The following is a 22,971-nucleotide window of genomic DNA, read 5'->3' as shown; positions in this document are numbered from 1 at the left end:
TCCGCAGAATCACCTCTCTGTCCCCCTGACTATAGAGTTTTATTACCTTTATTGGAAAAACCTGAAATTGTTATTTCAGCACTGCAGAGAGCCTACCAAATGGCAGCTTAAAGTGCAGAAAATGTGAGATTAAATTGATCATCAAAGAAGTACACTATCATTAATAGAGCACTTGCCTTGATGTGGGAATAAGTGAACAGCGAGATCTAAGTGTAAACAATCATAATTTATTCATCATTACATCTTTCAAACATATTTGCGGCATTTTAAATACATGCTCAATGAGCTTAGTGACTAATGTCATATAATAATATGACATAATCATCATATTATCATTTTGATGATTAAAAATGAAAATATGAAAGACAAATTGCACTTTGCTTTCTTGTTGTTTACTGTGGTAATGCCATCATGTAAAAAACTGCAAAAAAAGGTATTGTCCTCTTTCAGTATTTTTATAACTAAGCAATACTGAAGTAGAATTATACTGCCCAGTCCTGAGATGAATATAAAGCAATAAATGAAACACTTCTGCTATCATTCAGTGCAAGCAATGCAAGCCTACAACCATGTTTGTCTATGTATGTTTACAGCTCCTGTCAGACGAAACATAAGAAACAAGAAGAGAAATGTAAGTTGATCCCTCCCTCTAGTTGAATATTTAATGTAGTCTACAAGGAAGAAAATCACAGTCTACTTTTCTGTTGCCTTTCTTTTCTTGAAATGTTCTAAATATCTCAAGGGACAGATGTTTTTCGGTCCTGGGCACTGCCAGGGTCCATTTACTGCAGGATCCTTGTTCCCCAATCTTGGATTTCTTCCTGTCTCCTGAAACTAAATTTACTTCATTTTAGCCACCTCAAAGCAGACTTGTGTGTATATATTTTCAGGGAAATTTGATTGCTTGTATGGATTTTTAAATCAGTTTTCAGATCAAATTCAGAAATATGTAAACTGTTGTGTTATTTCATCATGCAGGGCTGGAACAAATACCTCAGACACTGAACATCCAATACTATAAAGTGATCTTTAACTGAGACAACTAGAACATAAATGGATTAAAGTGGCTAGTAATGGGAAAACAAGTACCCATTCAAAGTGCAATTGGAAGAAATTTAAGACAAAGAAAGTTGCATTATAAATGTATTCACACTTACTGCTCTACTGAAATATGAGCCTGTACTCTTTCCTGATTTTGTCTTCCTTACTAGGAAATTATTTAATGTCCTCCTTTAATGTGCTCAATATGTAATGCATTTATATCAAGTAACTGTTGTAGGTTGGTAATTCAGTCTAAAAAGTTGTGATTTAATTGTGATCGACAAATATGCGCTAAAACCAGTGTTCATTGATATAAACCCTTATCTGAACTTCAAGTGAATGTAACAGACTGTTAAGGATCCTTGAAATAAACAATAGCAATCTCCAAATTTTAAACCTTTTTAAATTAGTCATAAAGGCATAACTGGCTTAATAAATTTATTGTGCTTTATTTCCATTTTGACATATTTTAATTCATAACAGCTTATTCTGAAACTTGAATTTCTTTAAACTTAACTTTAATTTAAATTTAAATTTAGTGTAAATCAATCATTTTGAATTGAAAGTTTTAAAAGATAAAATCAAATGTTTTCACTAGATATGTTGAAATGGTTCAAATGGTTCTGTCTATTATCAGAGAATGTACACAGTATACAACCTGAAATTCTTAGTCTTCACAGGCAGTGAAATATAGAAGAACCCCAAAAGAATGAATGACAGAAAAATGTTGGAACCCCAAAGCCCCCTCCCCCTCCCCCATGCAAGCCACAGCAAGGCTTCAACCTCCACCCTACAAATGTTACATTTGTATTGAGTATATATTTTATGCTAAATTTATTATTAATCTAAAATTGTCTTACAGTGACATTCATTGGTAATTACAACAGTTTTATTCTGGAGACAAGCATTAAGTACATACATATTACGTGTGAAATGGGTGTGCCCTTCACATATTTCATGATCATCAGAGGCACATGATTCTGATTCATGACATGTTGGTAAAACAGACAACATGCCTCAGAAAATTCATTTTTTTCGCAGTGTGTATAATCTGTTTTCATAAACTCACCTTGTAAAACAAAATTGCTTTGAATGTGCTAAATGTCATCTTAGGTGTAAAATTGAATTCAAGATGACCATTCTAATACATTGTAAGATAAATCAACTTTTTGATTTATCTTACAATGTATAAAATGAACTACTTGAGTAACAAAAAAAAGTTCCAAAGTGCTTCATATATTGCTAATTAAACAAGAAGTGAAATCACAAACTACATGATGAAACAAGGGAAGTAGAGTCTGAAAATTTGAACAATTGGCTGACTTTAAGTGGAACCTTTAAGATTGTGGTTCAAAAGGTTTCAAGAAAGGAATTTCAAAGCTTTGGACACCATGACTGAGCTGAAAAGAATGTGTGTTAGACATGAGTTAAGTTATCACTGACTTAATAACTACTTCATTTTTTACCAACTCAGGTGGTAAAATGAGATTAAAAAACAACATATGAACATCAATATCAGAACAGATCTTATTACCATATAAAAATAGTAACTACATCTATATTTAAACTGAGCCTGCAGATCAATTACCTTATTGTAAATAGTAAGAAAATTAATTGAATGCCAATTAGTGGAGAAAATAAACAAGCATTTTGAAACAAATAATGAATAGTCAACGAGGATTTCCAAAGGAAAATCTTCCGTAACCACCCTTTTCAAGAATCACATCATCTGGGTCCTTCCAACATTGAGCAAGTGCCCAATATGGGAGAAGGTGACCTCTGTACCTTCTGAAAAAGAGGTGGAAAGGAGGCAACTTATTTTGAGCTGAGGGTAGCAGTTTTTCAGTACTGAAAACCTTGTCCTAGTTATTATTGAGAAGGAATCTTGAAGTTAGGTGTATTTTTATTTTCATGATGATAATGCTCCCACGGCATTAGACAATACCAAAACTTTAAAACCAGAACAGCAGAAAATGTAGAAGTGAAGAGGTTATGTGATGTTGCATGCAATTTGCAGATTGAGAACAGGTGGGGTTGCACAGGCTTCCTGTTTGCTTTATTCTTTTTGAATGTTTGCACATCTTCTGGAGGCCTCATGAACATTTTCAGTCAAGCACCACCCGCTCCCACCATTGACTGCAGCCACTTCACATTGCTTGCTTACAATATTGCAATGCTTAAATCTGTATTTCAGATTTACCTCAAAGGGTAATCAATAAACCTCATTGCTGGCACACCATGGACAACATGAATGAACAGTTGTCGCTCTCTTGTGGGCCCAAGTAATCTAAAAGCAGCTCCAGTGAACTGGAAGAGAAATAAGTGTCTGCATTCTCCTCACCACCTGCTTCCCCCCTCCCCTCCCCCCACCTCATCCCTTGGAGGAGATAATACTGTCCTTTATTGAAGCAGCACCAGCAGAGCTAAAGTTTGAAGACGACAGTTCGCTCATACCTGTAGGCATCAATTTCATTTCCTCCACCCCAACACAGTTATCCCGATAGACATCACCAGTATCACCTTCAACACAAATCCTGATTTGTGCTATGATGTGAAAAGACAAAGGAGAGTGGGGTTGAAGACACAATGCCCTTCAATTGGAAGTGCCCAGCCACCAGCGCAGTTGTAAAACTAAGGCAGGGTTTGCATATGTTGAGCACAAGACATGACTGGCTTATATTAAGGGCAAGTGGAGAGAGCTAGCTGCCAGATTTCAATACAAATAAAGATCACTGTACAGTTATTTTCTGTATCAAAATAAACTTCATTTGTAATAAAAATTATGTACGGGGTTAAACCATGCAATGACTTATCATTCATAAATGTGTTAAAGAGTGTTTTATTACTTCCCTTAAAACCCATAGACTGTTGCAACTCAAGTGGCCTCCGGGGGGGGGGTGTACACTACTACAATAATTGAGAGGGTTCTTCATACTGCCCCACCACTCCCTATCTAGTAGTGGAAGGACCCAGTATGGTAGTCTTTCTCCATCACAGTTATTATCAGGCCTGCCAGAATGTCTGTGTGCAATAACAAGGAGCTAGGAAAAGCCCAGCACTAACTTTATCCAGAATTTGGAAGAAATGGGCACACTTGGGCTGGTCATCTCATATGTAAATCTGCTACAATAGCACTTCAATATTCATTATCCCATGGCTAGCATTACCGCAATACCCTTGGTCTCATCTGTCAGTCAACCAACTCAAATGATCTGAAGGTGGAACAGCTTGATGTGGAACTGCTTGAGATTGTCCAGGAAAGCCAGTTGAAATCTTTCCCATTGCAAGTCAGTAACCTTACTGCAACCGTGCTGCATAATTTTCAGTCTCACCATTCTACCCCCGTGTGCGTGAGATAGACATCAGATTTGGGCATTCAAGTTCACCAGCTCATGTCATCAGTAGCACGCTTACATTAAGTACAAGGACTAACACAAATAATGAGATGATGCGTTGCTACAGAGGGCAGCATGACCACTGAGTGACCACCATTCTTTAATTAGTACGTTGCTCACATATCAGCTGCACACTTTGGACGTTGACTCGTGTTGGGCTCCGGTACGTTCCGAGTCAGGGTTCCACATTTAGAAGTGTCACTGGCACACTGTGCCAGCAGGGACAGGAGGAAACTACTTACCCCCACAAGTCTATTCTGTCAATCAGTGAGACTAACTCCATTATCCACCTTTCTCACTAATTGCTAGGTACCTCTGTTTAACAAAACTCTTCAAATTCACATTTAGCATTTCAAACACGAGAAAATGTGCAGATGCTGGAAATTTAGCATTGTTCATTTAGCACCAAAAACTCACTTCCTGGTGCAAGCACCAGAAGGTAAATCTCAAGGTAGCATATGGTGACATATACGCACTCAGACAGTGAATTTACTTTGGCTTTGACTTTGAAGGGAACTCCTAAAGAACTCTGTTCTGCTGCTTGCAGAAGCCAGTCCCAACTCATTGCAAAGTCTTTGCTTATAAGCCTGATTCTTACTTTTTAGACAATGCCTGCTATTGTTAAAAATACCGATCAGTTGATAACTGGGGACGTTCTAGTTAACTCTGATTCTGGTTAACTCCTCTTGCGAGGAAAGGCAAGGCTTGCTCCTGGAAAACGATGTAGCTGTGCAGTGTTATTGGGTGGCACAGTGGCATTTGCTGCAGCTCTAGAGAGCCTGTTGGAGGGAAAATGATGTCCTTTACTCTAGTGGACAATGAAAAAGCACTCCTTGACGATACTGCATAATATGTTTTGGTTGGTGCATATGAAATATTTTGGTGAGAACCTCTCTTTGTGAATCACAAGTGTCTTAAGCATTATTTGAACATAGGAGAGATGTTGCTGTGACACTTCTGGACATTGGCTCCTACAAAGGCCATTCTGGTGAAGGACCCCTAGTAGGATCCCACGTGCAGAGGTGTAATAGCAGCAATTCTCCTTTTCCATTCCCATGCAGGTTGTCCTTCTTTATATTTCCCACTCCACATTCTCTCCGTGAGCTCAGAGGAGTGGATACAAATGTACCCTCATCCGGTGTAATGCAAAAGCCTTGAGGGCAATGGAAATTTCTTTAACTCCTGGCATAGCAATGACTATTCTTTAAGAACACAATTTTACCCAAAACAATACACCATGAAAATCAGCTAGAAAATAATTTGTAAGTAACATTGTCTTTCAAAAGTAGTGGAAAAGGGCCTTTCCTTCTGTAGGATCCATATCTAGCCATGTGAGGGTAACAAATGGATTAGTATTCCATTGAAATCCAGTTTGGAAACACCATATCAAACCAGTTGTTGAATAAGGACTGATGTCATGATCTGTTTTCTCTTTGTACTCTTGGCAAGCATTAAAACTGCATACACCAACATGGTGACTGGCCCAACGTAACGCTTTAAGTTGCACTGAAATCGATTTAGCATCTAACCAACAGGTGATGCATCACCAATATATTCATCTTCTTAGAACTTATAAGTGCAATTATTATCAAATAATCATAATGATAATAATATCAATAATTGTAGTTATAATTGTGGCCTACAAAGAGCCTTGGTGCAGAAAGCCTTTAAAATTCGCTATATTCTTTGGAATATTATGCAGCAATTTAATTCATTTTTAAATTGCAGTTTCCATTTCCATTATTTGGATATATATTTACTGAAACTAATGCAAAAATGCCAGCAATATCGAGACTATAATGACCATTCCTAAAGTTTGCTTTTTAATGAGATAAGGTTTATTGGATATTTTTATAAATATTGGAATTCAATTGTAAACAACATAGCCTTTCAAGATAAGCTGTAGGTGTATGGCAAGATTAAGTTGTCAGTTTGTTGCTTGAAATCTATTATTCTCGATCCCTGCCCAATATTGGCTTAACAAGTTAAAGGTAATCAATATTTGAATTAAACTCCACCACAAAGTGATCAATTAAGATGCCTTCTAAAAGCACTTCAAGAAAGGTTTAATTTTCATAATTTAGTTCCTGGTGTAGTTATTGCTTTGCTTTTACTTCAGTGGAATGAATGAATTTGCTTGCAACAGATGTTCCACTAAAAAATACTTCACGCATTAGGCTCAGAATTTTAAATGAACATGCCCTTTAATGACTTACTCAGTCCACGCAGACACTTAAAAATTGACACTGAAACCAAGAAAAATTACTTAAAGGATCAGTTACATCTAAAATGATGGAATCAATATCAATATTTTCCCTGAGAATCTTTCTCCCTGATAAGCAAAATCTTTGCTTAAAAGGTGCATTAAAATTTAATAGCCAGGCATGTGGTTTGGCAATTGATCATTTCTGGACAGCTGTTCTCTGCTATGTTTTAGCTTAGTGCTTCTAACCATTTGAGTGTCATCTTTTAATGGCTTATTTTAAGGACATTTTGTCCCACTAGACTAGATCCTACTCAAAAGAGACAAAATGTCAATTTATGGAGTGAGACACAAAGATTTTACAGAATTAAACAAAACAATAATAGCTACATATTAGGTGTCATACAAGTGACAATTTGTTCCAGGTGTTCCTTTATAAGTGGGAAAAAATCATGACCCACAACTCCTAAGTAGTGCAGACACAATATGAAGGTGTTTCAAACCATTTATTGTGCATTATTCAGTTTACTACATGCTTTTTGTCTGTTATTTTCAAGTGAAGTGAAAAGTTCCAGTGGAAATAGGCTTGCAAAAGGACATATAGAAATGGTTTGATTCCATCAACGTGCTACTAATTACGATTCCTCTTGTACATTTCCTGTTTAATTTTACTGGTGTGTTCATTGTACACATTTACAAACTGTTGTGATATTTTGGGCAATTTAATCAAATACTAATAGATCAAAATACTAAAAAAAAGTTTTTTGCACAAAAATTATAATTATACTCCCATATTTATGGCTGATGTACTTGTCTGTGATTTATCAAATGCCTTGGAAGGGGGAGAGGGGGGTGGGGAACACTGAAATGTGTTCATTTTTACAAGGCACATTTTTTGCAAACCATTGTCAGGAAAAATACTGAAAAAATATCCTTGGTAAGATTGGGTTTGGCTCTTTATTAGGCAATTTAGCTAAACCTTAGAACAGGTTTTTGGCCTCTTACCCTTAGCAACAGTAACTAAAAGAAAGGAAATCCAATTAAAATAAAGTAAGGTTATATAAAAAAGATCATTTTGATACAGCAAAGTGTGAATGCATAAATACCAAGTTCAAAGTTCAAAGTATATTTATTATCAAAGTACATATATGTCACCATATATAAACCTGAGATTTATTTTCTTGTGGGCATACTCAATATATCCATAGAATAATAATCATAACAAAATCAATGGAAGATTCCCTAGCTAGGGCATTCAACTAGAGTACAGAAGACACCAAACAGTGCAAATACAAAAGGAAGAAACAACAATAATAAATAAATAAACAATAAGTATCGAGAAGACGAGATGAAGAGTCCTTGAAAGTGACTCCATTGATTGTGGGACGAGTTCAATGATGGGGCAAGTGCATTTGAGTGCAGTTATCCCCTTTGTTTCGGAAGCCTGATGGTTGAAGGGTAATAACTGTTCCTGAACCTGATGGTGTGGCTTCTGAGGCTCCGGTAACTTCTTCCAGCTAAAACAAAATGAAGGAAATGAACCCACAGTGACAGAATATCATTCAATGAGGGCAAAATTCTTACCCATTTGAATGTTAACAATAGAACATAATGAATACATTTTCATTGCAATAAATGGTAAGGAAACTCAGATTCTACAAGCACTATGTTTTACTCTAAGCTTTATGTGCAGATGTAAGTCGACACTTGCAGTATATATTCACTTGACATGGTGCATTTTGTAACAACAAAATAACCAATTAAAAGTCGAACCTTCAAATTCCTCAATCAAATTTTAAATTATTTTTAAACAAAAATGCCACCAGATTAAATTTCGTAAGTAAGATTTGCAATGGTATAGAACCATTCATGATATTTCCAAGTACTTTATAGCCAATGAGGCATTTTCATAGTGCAGAACGTCTTATATGGAAATGCCACAGCCAATTTGCACACAGCAATCTTCTGCAATTATCAATGTGACCAAGATCATATTCTGTTTTAATGATGTTGACTGAGGGATATTTTTAGTTGTGGTATTTAAACATATATGTTGTGTGTAATATCGCAGGTCTGACACTACCACGTTTCCAAGTGTGCCAAATTATTGGGGATTTTGCACTATCTGTGTAGGCTTTTAATTCAAAAATCCAATAAATACATGGGCAAAAGTACATCATTCTAACTTCAGAATGACTTGTTGATAATCAATTATCCAACATCCCTGAGCTTCATTCCTTAACCAGTAATCTAATGGTGTCATTAAAATATTTACTGTGAATACTAATGTTGTAAACCAAAAATGTAATATTCCTGACTTTTTATCTTGCTTTTGATATGAATTTATGTACTTGATTTTTGCTTGGACATTCTCTTGTATATCTGCTAAGACAGCAACCATGATTGCTGTATCACACTGTTTTTTTTTTCATCTGTGACTCTCTCAGGAGGTGAATGAATTGAGATCAGCTTTCATGCTACTTGCTCTGATTACACTTGTCCTCCCAGCTCACCTAACATGACTGCAGAGATTTGCAGTGATAATGTAGTATTTATCAAAGATGGGCTTTTTAAATGAATCAATACATTCAGTCCTAGCCTGGGAGTTCAGTTTTGAAGCCTGGAATAGCTGACACAGTGGTCATACTATAGTGGCTTGTGGTGAAACATTCTTCACTAAGCTATTTTAATGTGCTTATCGAAATCAATAAGGTTAACTGCATTTGCCAGCACTGGGGTCAATAAAATTTGTACATGTTCGATAAAGGAGCTCACTTCAGTATTGGTTTGTACTTCTAACTGGATGGTGTCACTACGATGCAATTCATAGAAAATCTCATTATAGATTAAAGATAAATTTTGTTAGCTACATTGCATTTTTATGTTTAGCATAAGAGAAAAATTATGTAGTTGGGTGTAATCTAATACTGATTTAAGCCTTATATTTGAATATCAACCTAGGCTTGCTTGAATGTTAATTAGTCAGAGTGTATTGACATCAAATATAGATATATAAAATATTTTATAGAGTGATCAATATTAAATAATGAAAATAACAGTAGGTCTTAAACAAAATTCATAAGTTCCTACATGCAATATTTCTTTGCTTAATATGATTTGTACCTGTTTTATATATGTGAAGGTACAGGGATATATATACGTGAATCTGGTTGAAGATGATGCGTAGCTCTTTTGTAATGTACTGTTATACCAATAAACTAACTGCACAAATATAACAATGCTGTTTCCCTTACTTTTTCCCTTCTAATATAAACATTTCAATAAGTATTCAAGTTAAGCAGTTGACTAATTAAATTTATGAAACCAAGAAACATAGAATAGGATATTTTCTTTTCCAAAGAAACATCTGAGCACTGCTTGTTAGAAAAGCATTAGAGCCTGTATCACACAGTCAGCAGTAAAACAACTGTGCTCTTCATCCACTGTGCTTGAAGCTCCCATCAGACATTTCACTGGATTTTGAGCAGTCTTCTTGCCATTGGGCGTCCCACCCAATGACATGCTCTGTACGAGGATCAGTGGCCAAGGTCACACAGCAGAATGGCTCTTCAATCAATTATGTTGAAATATTCTCACCAAGGCAGTCTAAATTAGGAACTATAATTATAATATTCAGCATATTATTAATGCAAGTGCATTGAAATAAATTACAAAATTTAAGTTTAAAAAGATTTATAAAAAAGGCAAACATTTAATTTAGTTTTAATATCTCAGCTATATTTAAAATCTAAATAAAGCTTTATGCTTGTAAAATTAAAATCTCAAGGCCAGGATGTTTATGTTACATGAATTAGAATTATTGTGCAGCATTAAGTTTACTCATGGCTGAATGAACCACCCCTGTTTCGGATATTTTAATAGATAAATGATGCAATCCCACATCTTTACATGAATTTTGATGAAGTTCCAATCTGTTTGAGGATGGCAGTATTTTTTGTTGAAACTATAAGGACTTAAGGTTTCATTAAAAAAATCACAGAGGTGCATCTTTGGGGTTCAAGAACTCAAAATTTACAATGACGAACTATCATTCAACATTTCTGTACTTCATCAGTACAAAGTTCATTGTCTGTTGACAAAAGTGGCATGTGTTCTCTTACCTGACATTTCAATCTCTTCCTTCATGAGAAATGCAAGTTTCTTTACTCCATCATGGGCACTAGCCTTCCCATATACAGGACACCTTCGAGCAGAGATGCCTCAGAAAGGCAGCGTCCATCATCAAGGACCCCCACTGCCCAGGACATGCCCTCTTCTCATTGTTACCATTAGGGAGGAGGTACAAGAGCCTGAAGGCACACACTTAATAGCTTCTTCCCCTCTGTCCTCAGATTTCTGAATGGACATTGAACCTATGAACTCTACCTCACTACTTTTTTTCCTCCTTTTGCAGTCCTTAGTTAATTTGCAGTTTTTAGTTTTCCATTGTGCTGCTGCTATAAAACAACAAATTTCATGACATACAGCGGTGATATTAAACCTGATTCTGATCGGATTCTGATTACTTTGAAAGGAAATGTGATTTTAATCTGTACAGGATGGGATTTCTTTTCAGGAGTTGATCAATAATGGTAGATTACTATAATGGTATAAAGCAAACACGTCAAAAGAATTTACTTTCCTCAGAACGACATTCTGCTGCAGCAACATAAAATTGCTGCACGGTATCTCTTATACTCAAATCATCTTGCAAAAATGCTATTTATCTTTCAAGTTGCTTGTTAAACCTACATGTTAACTTTCAGTACAAGGACATCCAAAATCAGCAACACATTTCAATCTTCAGCATTTGCCTTTTGATGTGTTCTTGGGACAGCTTAGCCCATACCACAGGACTAGCTGAAGAAGCTCTGAATCTCCTTATCATGGTACTTCATCATCACTCCATCTGTTACTCAAATGGCAGCTCTAAGTGTATCTGATGTATAGCGGCCTCTCCTCCATTGGGTTCAAGTGTGCAGTAATCTGTCCTGTTTACCTTTGTCTAACATCCAAGGCTCTCTGGAATGATACAACCACCCAGACTCCCCTTGCAATGGCTAACAGCAGAGAAGGATGAGACGGAGGAGGCATGAGCAGGATACATTTACAGAGGAAGAGCACAGCACTTCATTCCACCTGTCACATTTAAACACCAACTTCAATACAGGTATTGCAGGGTGGGCAGGTTACAGAATGTGGGGCACCTGGCTGTAATGGACTACAATCAGAATATAGGTGGAGGAGAGTCATTGTGTTATCTCTGTGGAGTTAAAATCCATATAGCTGCAGGGTTCCAGAGGACGGGGTGAAGAGTACAATGGGGAAGTGCAATGGAAAAGTAGGGAAGGTGCATTACCTAATATTTGGAGCATCCTACAGCCTGACGTCTGGGTGTGAAGTTAGTGAAGTCCTTCTCCATGCTAATTACGAGAGTTGGACATCGCTGACTTCAAAGAGAAACCCCAATTTCCAAACAAGTAGAGGTGTACCAACAGGCATTGAAATGTTTTTATCAATTCTGGAGCAGATCTGTGTCCAGAGAAATAGGAGAGATGCCTCTCAGAACCACATTGATAATAGCTGGAAAAAGTTACTTTTCTCCAGGTATAGAGGGAGCACCTTGAAATGGATTAATTTCCACTGGGGTGATTGCAGCTGTTTGTGATCAGAGAGCTAAGAACATCATAGCCCTCGGGGAATAGATAGTGATACTGTGGGATTTGATTATCAGCGATCGGGTCTTTGTTGATAGTTGTGTGATCTGCACCACAGCAGATACTAAAACCATTATCTTCCCAGTGTCAAGATAATGTCACTGTAATTGAGAATGCCCTTCTCTCTCAAGATGTTAGCATCTCCTTTTAAACCACTAGTTCTCACTTGGTTGCTTCACCTCAGTCCTATACCCAACAATTCCAGGTAGCAGCTACTCATGGTAGAAAGAGCAGTCAGAAGGTAAACCTTCCATGACAGTGGTTCTTTCTGGCCTTCTACGTCAATTACCTGCTATCCCCCTGAATAAAAGACGGTAACTAACCTGGGGGAATAGAGTTCTAATAGACAAGTAAAGCCTGACAATGACAAAGGATAAGCATCTGAGTCTTTAGTTACTGATCATAATGATATTTGTCTCACTGTGATTCATTCGTATCATTCATTCAAGTATGAGGAATCAAGTCTGGATGCAATTGGAAAAACCTATCTGACATTATCCCTCAACCCAAAGAATTCTGCAGATGGTGGGAATCCAGAGTAACACAAACAAAGTATTGGAGGAACTCGGCAAATCAGAAAGCATTAATGGAAATGAATAAATTGTCAACATTCCACGCTGAGACCCTTCATTAGGAGTGGAAAGGAAGGAGGAAGACACCAGAATAAAATGGTGTGGGGAGCGAAAGAAGGATAGCTAGAAGTTGGTAGGTGGGTGGGAAAGGTATAGGGCTGGAGAGGAAGGAATCTGATAGAAGAGGAGAGTCGAACTTAGGAGAAAGAGAATGAAGAGGGGCACCAGGGTGAGGTGATGGACAGTTGAGAAGAGGTAAGAGGCCAGAATGGCAATAGAAGTGGAAAGGGAGAGGAGAAAAGAAATTACCAGAAGGATGAGATATCGATGTTCATTCCAGAAGGTTGGAGTCTATCCAGAGAGAATATGAGGTAATGCTCCTCCACCCTGAAAGTGGCCTCATTGTTGCAAAAGAGGAGCCCATAGACCAACATTGGAACAGGAGTGAGGATGGAAATTAAAATGATTGGCCACTGGGAAATTCTGCTTTTGGTGGATGGAGCAGAGAAGATCGACAAAGTGGTCCCCCAACTCACTCATGTAGAGGAGGCTGCACTGGGAGCACCGGATGCAACAGATGATCTCAACAGATCCACAGGTGGTGTTTCCTCACCTGGAAGGACTGCTGGTGTCATGAATGAAGGTAAGGGAGCAAGTGAATGGGCAGGTGTAGTACTTCTGTCATTTGCAGGATATGTGCCAGGAGGGAGGAATGAGTGGGCAAGGGAATCATGGAGGGACAGACACTGTGGAAGGCAGGGTGGGGGAGATGTGTTTGGTGGTAGGATCCCATTGAAAATGGCGGAAGTTGTGGAGAATGATGTGTTGGATGTAAAGGCTCCTGGGGTGGTAGGTGAGGATAAGAGAAGCTCAATCCCTGTTAAGGCGACGGGAAGATGGATGCGAGCATGGACGTCCAGGAAATGGAGGAGATGCAGGTGAGGGCAGCCTCAATGATGGAGAAAGGGAAACCTTGTTCTTTAAAGGAGGGCATTTCTGATGTCCTGGAAAGGATAGCCTCATCCTGTTCCTCATTATAGTTTCAATCCTCCTATCAGTTGTGAAAGGTTAGTGACAGCATAGAGGACATAGAAAAAAAACCCAGTAATGATTGAGATAGCAGCCAGCACCCCTCCTATTTCTTTCATAAAGAAGAAAGTAGCGTTCCATTTCTTGAATGGAATGACATGGTGAATGTCTCCAAAGTATCCAGTAATAATAAAATGGACATTTGTCCCTGAGAGATGAGACTCAAATTCTCTGATGCCACTTTCAAGGTACAGTGGCATGCAAAAGTTTGGGCACCCCGGTCAAAATTTCTGTTACTGTGAATAGCTAAGCGAGTAAAAGATGACCTGATTTCCAAAAGGCATAAGTCTAAAGATGACACATTTCTTTAATATTTTTAGCAAGAAAACTTTTTTATTTCCATCTTTTACAGTTTCAAAATAACAAAAAAGGAAAAGGGCCTGAAGCAAAAGTTTGGGTACCCTGCACGACAGTACTTAGTAACACCCCCTTTGGCAAGTATCACAGCTTGTAAATGCTTTTTGTAGCCAGCTAAGAGTCTTCCAATTCTTGTTTGGGGGATTTTCACCCATTTTTCCTTGTAAAAGTCTTCTAGTTCTGTGAGATTCTTGGGCCATCTTGCATGCACCGCTCTTTTGAGATCTATCCACAGACTCTCAATGATGTTTAGATCAGGGGACTGTGAGGGCCATGGCAAAACCCTCAGCTTGCGTCTCTTGAGGTAGTCCATTGTGGATTTTGATGTGTGTTTAGGTTCATTATCCTGTTGTAGAAGCCATCCTCTTTTCATCTTTGGCTTTTTTACAGACGGTGTGATGTTTGTTTCCAGAATTTGCTGGTATTTAATTGAATTCATTCTTCCCTCAGCCAGTAAATGTTCCCCATGCCACTGGCTGCAACACATGCCCAAAGCTATTCACAGTAACAGAAATTTTGACCGGGGTGCCCAAACTTCTACATGCCACTGTATATTCTGCCTCTGCTTTGCTCTGACGCACTACCACATAAGCTAAAGCTAGAGATAGCTGATGGATATGTATCATGAAGCCAATGCCAGTATTGACTCTGTACTCATTGACACAGCAGACAGTCCAATCAACAGTGAAACAGGTTCCCTGCTGTCTACAGATACCATTCCTTTTTGTGACGGAAATTGTTCAACCGCTCATGGTACCGCAAGTCCCATGTCAGATAGTCTGCTGCAAATATACTCCTTTCAGTGTCATCTTATTCTCCGGCCTTTGTCACATGATATTGTAGTGATATTATCCTGCCAAGTTTTTAATCTGTTAGTGAAATCATCTGCAAGGATGGTTGAGTATTTTCAGGATCACTGATCACTACAAAATTTGATTTTATTTACATTTCATTTAGCTGCAGTTGATGTCAGCAGCTCTACATTGGGTGCACAATTGGTACCATGAATGCAAATGCTACTTCAGAAATGCAAAACATTTTACTCATCTAATTTATCATCTTAGTGTTCAATCAGATGACTGCATTAATTAACATCATTGCAGATAATATCCAATTAAATGGCTAAGTAGCTGACCATTATAGGGAGAGCTGGCTATAATTCAAGCAATGAATGAAGAGAATTCACATGATCTATTTTATTGCCAAGTTACATCGCAATGGAAATTTCCAGTGTTAGCATATTTGTCAATGCAGGTGCGTTCAAGACCTTTTGCTGAATACATTTGATTGAAATCTCAAACAGTATTTAATAGAAGTAAATGACTGCAATAAAATAATACCCTTTGTTTGCTGAGACCACATTTGCAAGGTTTTTGTAACATTTGCTGAGTCAGATTGGTAAACCTTCACAGACTGGCTTCTTGAAGCAATGGAAACTTCATGTCTTGGCAACCATTTGTTTTCATCCACATTTTTGTGCTCTTGTTGCACAAGGGACTCAGTATTACAATATATACCATTATACATTCTCTACTGGCCAAACCCTGTCTTGTGTTTTTCAAGTGGTGATGAATCATTGTTGTGCCTATATTGCCCAGTCCATCATGGTAAAGCTCTCCCCCCGCACCCCAAAGAGCACTGTCATAGGAAAGCAGCATCCGTGAGACCTACACCACCCCAGGCCTTGCTCCATTCTTGCTGCTGACATCAGGAAGAAGGTTAGAGGAGCTTCAAGACCCACACCGTCAGCTTCAGGAATAATTTTTATTCCTCAACCATCAGGCTCTTGAACCAGAAGGGATAACTTCACTCAACTTCACTTGCCCCATCACTTAACTAAATTAATCAGCAGATCAGACAGAGTCTATATGGGTCACAATGCTGCCAGACGTTTCGCTTTTCTGTTGTGTTACTCTTTCCTCTATCATGCTCTCTCTTTTGAAGTCACAATGTAACCTCCTCTGTGTATCCCTTTTTGGATTATTTCTAAGGCTTTAACTTATAACTTGACTATTTTCTCTCTGTTGTGTCATTTTTTAGCTGACTGTATTGGTTTGGCACATTTGTGGTAACTTTCTTACAAAGCATGTTCAATCCAGAATAAATGGCTGGCCTTCAGTGGATCTTAGAGCTTATACATAGAATAATGGTTCAACGGTGCCAGTTAATATCAGAGAATGTACACAGAACACAACTTGAAATTCTTACTTTTCATAGACATCCTCAAAACAGAAGAAAACCCCAAAGAATGAATGAGAGGAAAAAAATGTAAGAACCCCAAACACCCTTGCCTCCTTCCCATGCACAAGCAGCTGTAAGCAACATCAGACCTTTCCCTCTTATTCCAGCAGATAGCATCAGCACTCCCACCACCCACCATGCAAGCAACAGCAAAGCCCTAAAGAGAGACCGTGGTCTACAGTACATCAAAACCGACTGTTCATCCCTGCAGTTCAATATCGCACAGGGTCGCTTTCTCACTAACAAGGTAGAGAGTGATATCACTCCTTCCACAGCGAGAGGGGAGACAAAACAGCTCACTGTTTCGATGTTACAGTCTGTTCAAATTTGTAGTGCTGCTTTTATTCCGAGTTATCCCCAACTCAAGAACCAACTCAAAACTCTCACTCACCATTGATTGAGAGAGAGAGAGAGAGAGAGAGAGAGAGAGAGAGAGAGAGAGAGAAAGAGAGAAAGAGAGAGAGAGAAAGAGAGCAAGCGATCACCTGAGTGCAGAGGCCTCCAACATCCGTATGGGCAGTCTCAATGTTCCTGCAATGCTTCAGTTCATGACACCAGCTAGAAATCAAGTCCACAGGGCCATGCAAGGCCGTACCCCAAAGGTGCCCGACTTCCAAACTGCTCCTGGAGTTATTGAAAATGTGGCTGATTGGCGAACTCCAAGAACGCTAACATGCTGCCATGAAGAACCGCAGTTTGAGTGTAGCTGTAGATCACAGACTCCAACAGGGCCCCCGCCACCTTGTAAAGGAGAGAAAAGGCACCAGCAAGAAGAAGAATTTAAACTGTTCAGCTGATGGGCTGGGAGATATCGTCTTCTGGTGCCATCTTTATCTCCACCCGCATAGTGGAGGGCATAGCGTAACGGAAGAAATTAGTGGAGCATATAATGTGGATAATACATTAGTTCTGGATGACTTTAAACTACACATACGTTGGAGCATCAAAATTAGATGTATTAGTAAAGAGGACAAATTCATAGAGTGTATAGAGATGTTTTTCTTGGCCAGTATGTTGAGGGGCCAAAAGGAGACAGGGTATTTTTGATAAAATATTGTATAACTAATACATGATCTGATAATTAAAGGCTTTTAGAAAAGAATGACTGAATTTTATATGAACATTGAAAATCATTTAAATAAACCTAAAACAAATATTTAAAAAATGAACCAAAACAATCCACAATTGTATGAAGTCTTTTTGGCAATGGTATATTGAAAAGTTATTTTAATAAATTCGATAGTAAACATGCAAGAGCTAAAATTTGGAGAATTTTACTGTTTACTTCAAATTTATATGTTATTAAGGTAGAAGAAACAACAGGAAAATTGCTAATAAGACGTGTTAAAAATGGTACTAGATCAATGTTGCCAAGAACAAATAGCTAATAAGAAGACTGAGAAGATTTCACACTTCAGTAGAGGATCAAGGAAAAGGAAAATAAGTAGTGGGGAACATAGATGCAAACCATAAAATTATACAAAGATGTATATTAGTATGTCAAAAGTGAAAAGATTAGTAACATTTAATGTGGGTCTATTTGCAGACTGAGTTAACAAAATGACAAAGAAATTAAACAAATAGTTTATATCTTCACAGAAAAAGATACAGAAATTTCTCAGTAATAATGGGCAACACATCCAGACTAAGTGAGGAGCTGAAAGATATGAGCAAAAGTTTTAAAAAATGGAGGAATTAGTGGGATTGAAAGCCAATAAATTCCCAGGGGCCAAAAGCTGGCTTCCTAAGGCTTTGAAAGTGGTGGCAATGGGGATAGTGATGCATTCCCAAAATTCCATTGGCTCGAGAGCGGTTCCTATCTGTTGCAAGGTAGCACATATACTTTATACTTTATTGTCGCCAAACAATTGGTACTAGAACATACAATCACAGCGATATTTGATTCTGCACTTCACACTCCCTGGATTACAAATATTAAATACTAAAAATAGTTAAAATTAGTAAATATTAAAAACAAATTAAAAATCATAAATAGAAAATAGAAAATAGAAAAATGGGAAGTAAGGTAGTGCAAAAGAAACCGAGAGGCAGGTCCGGATATTTGGAGGGTCCGGGTCAGGATCTGTTCAGCAGTTTTATCACAGTTGGAAAGAAGCTGTTCCCAAATCTGGCCGTATGAGTCTTCAAGCTCCTGAACCTTCTCCCGGAGGGAAGAGGGACGAAAAGTCTGTTGGCTGGGTGGGTCGTGCACTTGATTATCCTGGCAGCACTGCTCCGACAGCGTGCGGTGTAAAGTGAGTCCACGGATGAAAGATTGGTTTGTGTGATGTGCTGATATAATCCCACAAATTAAGAAAAGAACAAGAGAAAGAAAAGGGAACTCCAGGTAGTCAGACTGATGTTAATAGTCTGAACCAGGGTCATTATCATTGGCTGATATGTCATGAAATTATTGTTTTGCAGCAGCACTTGAGTAGTTAAACGAATAGGTACAGCGATAGGAGAAATACCAGAATCTATTACTAATGCTGGAAAGGTATTTAGAAAATAATAATAGGATTGGGAAGAGAAAACAGAAGTTTATGAAAGTCTTTTAGCTTATTCAGGTTATAAACAGCAAATATCTGGGGCAGATCCAGTGGGCATGGTATATAGTATTTGGACGTTTAAAGGCCTTCAGCAAGATGCTTGACCAGAGGATATTCAGCAAAATCAGAACAAATGGGATTGGAATAATTTGCTGTGATTTGGAAATTTGTTAATGCACAGAGAATAGAAAGTAGCAATAAATCAACTTTTTTTAGATTGAAAGGATGTGACTCATGACATGACACAGGGACCAGCTAGCTATTAATGGCCCATATCACTGATTTGAATGTGAAAATTAAGAGTAAAATGATGCAGGTTTGGTGATACAAAGCTGGATGCCACTACAGTTCATGAGAAGGATAAAGAAGAATAGCATTTGCAGATTGAAAATCACATTGAAAAGTGCGAAGCAATGTATTATGGCAGCAAAAATAGGAAAGCAGAGTTTTTTTTAAATGTCAAGAGGTTAATGGTGCTTGTGTTCAGATAGACTTGAGGGACCCTGTGCACAAATCATTAAAAGTTAATGCATAGGTGCTCCAAGATATTACACAGGCAAATGGTAAATTGGCCTTTCTTACTGAAGGATTTCAATACACCAGTAAAATCTGATGGGACTTTTCAGGATAGTTACAAGGATGATATTTCCCCTGACTGGGATGTCTAGTTGGGGGTCACAGTCTCCGGCCAAGGGTCAGCTATTCAAGGTGAAATGAGAAGTCTTCACCCAAAGAGTAGGTGCAGCTTTGGACTTCTCATCTTATTTTGAATGTTTGGAAACTGTTGCCCCAACCTTTGGGCTATTGAGGCATTGTCAGTGGATTATGAAGACAAAGATTGACAGATTTTTGGATATTAAATGAGTTAAAGAAAAAAGTGTTAAGTCAAGAAAGTGGGGTTGAAGTAAAACAGCAGCCATGATCTTTTTGAATAGAGGAGTGGGCACAAGTGTCTGAACGGTGATTCTCCTGCTTCTAATTCTTATATTCTCCTGCTATCCTCTGCAGGTCGGTTTCTGTAGTCTAATTGCTTTTCTCTCTATCCTGGTCTCTTTCTTCTGTCATCAATATGCAATATCTATTTCAACTGTAAATCTATAGTGAAACAGATGGTGCACCCAGACCTTACTATCAGACACATGAACAGTCAGCAATGCACTCTCAAACAACTTTTACAATATATTATCTCTGCATGTGTGTTCTTTATGAATACTGTTGACTCTCATTGCATACCCATATCCGGTGATTATGCATTCGATTAACTACTATGCTCTTCTGGCAATCTCTCTGACTATTCTCCCTGCAGCCTTCTCACAGTCTCTAGTGACATCCAGCTTTGTATCATCAAACTTTCTTAGCTATGTTACATAGCTGATAGAGTAATCACGATTGCTCGCTGGAAGTCAATGGTTTGCAACATAAATAGTACTAAAGATATGTAAAATGTTGAGTTTACGGCTTTATGATGATGCGGCAATTATTCCAAGGCAGGAGGTGAAAACAGAAAAGGGGAGGGCAATGGAAAAGAAAATCAACTATCCGCAAAGTGAGCAAGTTGACTCTTTGCTTTCTCCTGAGATTGCAAGACCAGCAATCACATCCCCAGACTGTTGACACTCAGAGGGCCCGGTGTAGGATGTGTTCTGAGCTCCTTGAAATTTAAAGAACATAAGATCATAAGAAATAGGAGTAGGAGTAGGTCATCTGGCCCATCCAGCCTGCTCCACTATTCAATAAGATCATGGCTGATCTGACCATGGACTCATCTCCACCTACCTGCCTTTTCCTCATAACCCTTAATTCTCCTACTATGCAAAAATCTATCCAACCTTGTCTGAAATATATTTATTGAGGTAGCCTCCACTGCTTTATAGGGCAGAGAATTCCACAGATTCACCACCCTTTGGGAAAGCAGTTCCTTGTCATCTCTGTCCTAAATCTACTCCCCCGAATCTTGAGACGATGTTCCTGAGTTCTAGTCTCACTCACCAGTGAAAACAACTTTCCTGCCTCTAGCTTATCTATTCCTTTCATACTTTTATATGTTTCTGTAAGATCTCCTCTCATCCTTCTGAATTCTTAGCAACACACTTAGTTATTGGCATTGTTGCAATGCCTATGTCAGACAGCTACATACGAGGGGTGATTGATAAGTTTGTGGTCTAAGGTGGAAGGAGTCAATTTTAGAAAAACTAGCAAGTTTATTTTTCCTACATTTACACACTTAGTCCAGTGGTCGTGGAGCATACGGATCCCTTCTTTGTAGAAGTCAGCGTCTTGGACCTCCAGAAGTGGTCCACAGCAGGGGTGATTGATAAGTTTGTGGCCTAAGGTAGAAGGAGATGAGTTATACAGCTCTTGTTACATGCACATGCAGTTCAACTCTTTGAGTGAAAGTGCAGAAAGTTTGAAGTGAATAACTCATCTCCTTCTACTTTAGGCCACAAACTTTTCAATCACCCCTGCTGTGGACCACTTTTGGAGGTCCAAGATGCCGACTTCTACAAAGAAGGGATCCGTATGCTCCACGACCGCTGAACTAGGTGTGTAAATGTAGGAAAAATAAATGTACTAGGTTTTCTAAAATTGTTGCCTTCTACTTTAGGCCACGAACTTATCAACCACCCCTCGTATAACTGGTTGTGTCAAGCATGCACAAAATGTATGCATTTCACTTAAACAGGAACAAAATGCAAAACCTCACTTATAACTAACCTGGATCCCGTGGTATTGAAAATAGGACTCAGACAATAAACAGAAGAGACAGAGCTACCTGGAGCACAATCTCCAAGATTTCAAAAATTACTGTCCAGAGTCAAAGGAAGCTGTGGTGTTCACACTCTCAATGCACCAGTGGAACGTGTGCAGCTACACATAAAGATCCCAGATCCTGCCCTTGCGTCAACCAGGAATTTGCAAATGAATGAGATTTATCTGGCTCAGTCAATGCTGAGTCAAATAGTTTACAATAAGTCTCTGTCTTTGTAGGCCAGGAATGCATAACTTGCATAATGTTTAACTTGTATTTGAAATTGCTGATACCAGAAAATGTTGATACAGTTTCCAAAGCCCTGGGCCCTACATTTTTAAGAGTAATTCATTAAATTAGCACCATTTGCACAGTAAATCACTCCAGGGTGCTTCACTGGAGTATTACAAGATAAATAATATCATAAAGAAGTCTACATTAAGATAAATGACTCAAACCTACTCAAAGATGTAGAATTTTGAGAAATGGGAGTATGCAGTGGAGTGGGAGAGCAGAGAAGGAGAAGTACAGGTAGAAATTCAAAGTAATTACTTGGCCTTTGAAAGCAGGATAGTTGGCTTTTGGAACTTTCAGTGACCCTGGAAATCTGGAAATACAGACGGGATACATCTACCTTGTACAAGTTTAACTGTTTTTGTTATTTTATGTTCATCCTACCCCCTACTATCAATCACCTTTTGCTTTAAAAAAAAGTTTTCATATTGTTTCAAGGTGCAAGCAAGACATATCAAATTCAGTGAATTGTGTCTAGCTAGAACTCAAGTATGTTGCCATATCCTAAATTGACAAAAGCATAAGAAGGCAAAACCTAGGACATGCAAAGTAAATTGAATAATTTCTTGTGAAAAATAGTCAAACTTGCTCCACTAATCACATTCCCTTTAACTATAAAGACGAGTGGACTGGGTCCACCTGGTTAACCCCTTACAGGAAAATATCAATTAATCTTCTTCAGTAGAACTGAAGCATGAGTAATCCTCTCATTAAATTATTTGACCCATTCTCTAAGTAAACAAAAGAGTAGAGAAAAACTGATT

The 22,971-nt window shown here is 38.2% G+C and overlaps 1 long non-coding RNA gene across 2 annotated transcripts in view; it reads left to right on the top strand.

The window, feature by feature from the left end:
- The window catches only part of LOC134347938 (uncharacterized), a 60,164-nt gene extending 50,308 nt beyond the window's left edge, over nucleotides 1-9,856 (top strand). For both annotated transcript variants that reach the window (XR_010018303.1, XR_010018304.1), the window contains exons 2-3: nucleotides 594-631; nucleotides 979-9,856. This is a non-coding gene — a long non-coding RNA (uncharacterized LOC134347938). The remainder of the gene's footprint in view (nucleotides 1-593; nucleotides 632-978) is intronic.
- Nucleotides 9,857-22,971: the final 13,115 nt, after the last annotated feature.

This window comes from Mobula hypostoma, chromosome 1 (assembly GCF_963921235.1).
Source record: "Mobula hypostoma chromosome 1, sMobHyp1.1, whole genome shotgun sequence".
NCBI lineage: Eukaryota > Metazoa > Chordata > Chondrichthyes > Myliobatiformes > Myliobatidae > Mobula > Mobula hypostoma.
The sequence above is the reverse complement of the archived record's forward strand: the minus strand, read 5'-3'. Positions and strand labels throughout refer to the sequence as shown.